The sequence below is a fragment of the Tupaia chinensis genome, unplaced genomic scaffold (genome assembly GCF_000334495.1).
Source record: "Tupaia chinensis unplaced genomic scaffold, TupChi_1.0 Scaffold144255_1, whole genome shotgun sequence".
NCBI classification, from domain to species: domain Eukaryota; kingdom Metazoa; phylum Chordata; class Mammalia; order Scandentia; family Tupaiidae; genus Tupaia; species Tupaia belangeri.
In genome coordinates, this window is record NW_006204113.1 from 6586285 (window position 1) to 6588932 (window position 2648).

General features: G+C 35.8%; 1 pseudogene; it reads right to left on the minus strand.

Annotated features, from left to right (window-relative positions):
• Positions 1-636: 636 nt before the first annotated feature.
• Positions 637-1654, minus strand: LOC102470003 (serine/Arginine-related protein 53 pseudogene; annotated as a pseudogene).
• Positions 1655-2648: the final 994 nt, after the last annotated feature.

A 2648-nucleotide genomic window follows, 5' to 3' on the forward strand; every position in this document is an offset into this window, starting at 1 on the left:
CTTTTGTTCAATTTTCCATTGGCACTGAACATCTCTTCATAGAATAATTAAAACTTGTAGATTTACAGCTTGTCTTGGGAAGCATTTTGGAGAGATTCCAGATTTAAAGGCATATGACCCACTCTTTACCATGTATTTGGGTAGAGTATATATCACAATTTTAAAATTTAAAGAGTTTTTCAGAAATTACTTGTGTAAACAAGAACAGGGCTTTTTTTTTTTTCCTTTCTTTTAGTTCTCTGCAAATGGAGAATATTACATGATTGTTCTAAAATAATTCCACAGCCTAGAATTCTGTTTTCTTCCTATTCTAGATTATTACCTCCTTAAGAATACCCTATTATCAAAAAAAAAAGAATACCCTATTATCATCTATTTTTTTTACCATATAACACTGATTATTATTATCTTTATCAACAGTATATTCTCATGCATTTAAAATTTTTTACAATTGCTTTAATAATTGCAATGCTTGATACAGTTCAAATGAACTAACATTCAGGTTTACAAGAGAGAAAAATAAAATTATCTTTTTATATAATCAGCTAAATTCTTTTCTAAGAGAAAAATGTTAATATTGGGATTTAAAAACCTAAATTTCTGATGGTTTTGTCAGTTCAATCATGTGTATATTACTTAAGCCACAGGACTGCCCATTTGTCTTTCCTGTCAGAGAGCAATTAATCTCTTGAATCACTTTTCCTCATCTTCAGCTTTCTCAATAAACACATTTGGATGGGCCAAAGAATTGTCATCTTGGTACTTGACAGCAGTAGGGATGTTGCTAGGCTCTATTTGTTTTTCATTACTGGGAGGGTCAGCAGCTACTGATCCTGGTCCTGATGCTGAAGCTGCATGTTTCACTTCACTGGGCTCTACTGTCTTTTTGACTTCTTTACTTGACCTGAACAAAAGAAACTACTCTTTTCACTTGTTCTACCAGGTTCTTTCCTTCTCTGTGCTTCTTCTTCATTTCTTTCTTTGGCTTTTAATGCTTCATGAGGTTTTGCAGCAGCTTCAGGAACCAGTTGTAGCCTAGCTTTGGCTTATTGGGCTAGCAGCAGATGTTCTAACCCAGCTTTGATGTTTCCAGATGCCTCACATTTGATGTTATGCAATTCCTTGTCCTTGCCTTTACCCTTCTCCTTTTCTCTTTTCTGTCTTTCTCTGCCTTTACAGCTCTCTATCCCAAAAGTGACTAAGATTTTCCTGTGACTTGATCTCTCACCACTTCAACTATGACGTGAACGAGGTCTCAACCTGGACCTTGTTGTTCTGCTTTTTGATCTAGACCTCTGAGCTCTATAGAATTTCCCTTGACCCCTTGAGCAACTTCGACCTCATTTTCTTCTACAGTTTCATAAATAGAACTACTGCTTGATCAATGCCTGTGTCCTCTATCATAAGAATGTGAACGAGGCTGGAGATTCTGGACCAAGATCTTGACTTCGATATTGATTTCCTTCCCCCTTTTTTTTCATCTGTATGTCCTACTATCTAAAGAACTGCTTGAAGATCGCCATTTGCGGGGTTTATTTCTTCTCTTGTTTCTGGTTTCTTCTTCAGTATCTGATGACTTGGGTCTATAAGCTGGGTCCAGACCTCTGGTCTCACACCTCTTGTTGATATATAAGAGCCATGGACCTGGAAACATTCCTTCAGATCAGGGCACCACCAGCATCCTCTGAACTTGCTTTAGTTTAAGCTCAGTGGCTTCCTGGTTCCCATCCTATAATCGTCTTTAAGAGACTGTGATGGTAATAGGGGCAGAGATGAGGTAGGCTGATAAATAAATCACATTTTAGTTAAATAACATAAGATACAACTCAAAACGCCCTTGATATTAAGGAAAATAACTCCCAAGAAATCCTAAGATTAGGCACCTCCATAGTGGTTTTCATTCATCATCTCAACAATATTAAGGGGCTATTGCATTAATCAGGATTCTCTACTAAAACGGAATCAATATAACATGTATGTAGCTATATAGAAAGAGATTTGTTATACAGAATTGGTCCATGTAATTGTGGAGGCCAGTAAGCCCCATGATCTACAGTCTACAAGCTGGATGCTCAGGAAAGCCAGCTGTGAAAGTTCCAATCTGAGTATCAAGGTCTGAGAATCAGGAGCAACAATGTTTAAGGCCGGATAAGAGAGAGGTCTCTACTCAAGCAGAGAGGTAGGAAATCTGCCCCTTCTCCTCACTGTGGTGTTGTTTGCTTTTGTTTAGTTTATCAGTTTGCTTTGTAGCAAAGAAAAATCAATTGATTTATTGAAAAATAAATTGTTATTGAACACTGAGAAAAAGTGACACATTATAAAATGTCAGGATATGTATCAATGGTTTTGTCTATGTCAGTGTAGATAATTAGAAAATATACCTAATGTGACAGTACAAATTGAATATATAATGTGTATCTTTCAAAGTCTGGCTCCCTTCACTCAACATTAAGTCTTCTATTTTAATTCTTTTGAATCAAATGATAGGATTTCATTCTTTCTTATATCTGTGTAATAGTCTACAGTATATATGTGCCACAGTTTTTCAATCTCATTATCAATTATCAGACACTTAGGTTGATTCCATATATTAGCAATTGTGAATAATGCTATAAAAAACATGAACATGCAAATATTCTTCCAATTGA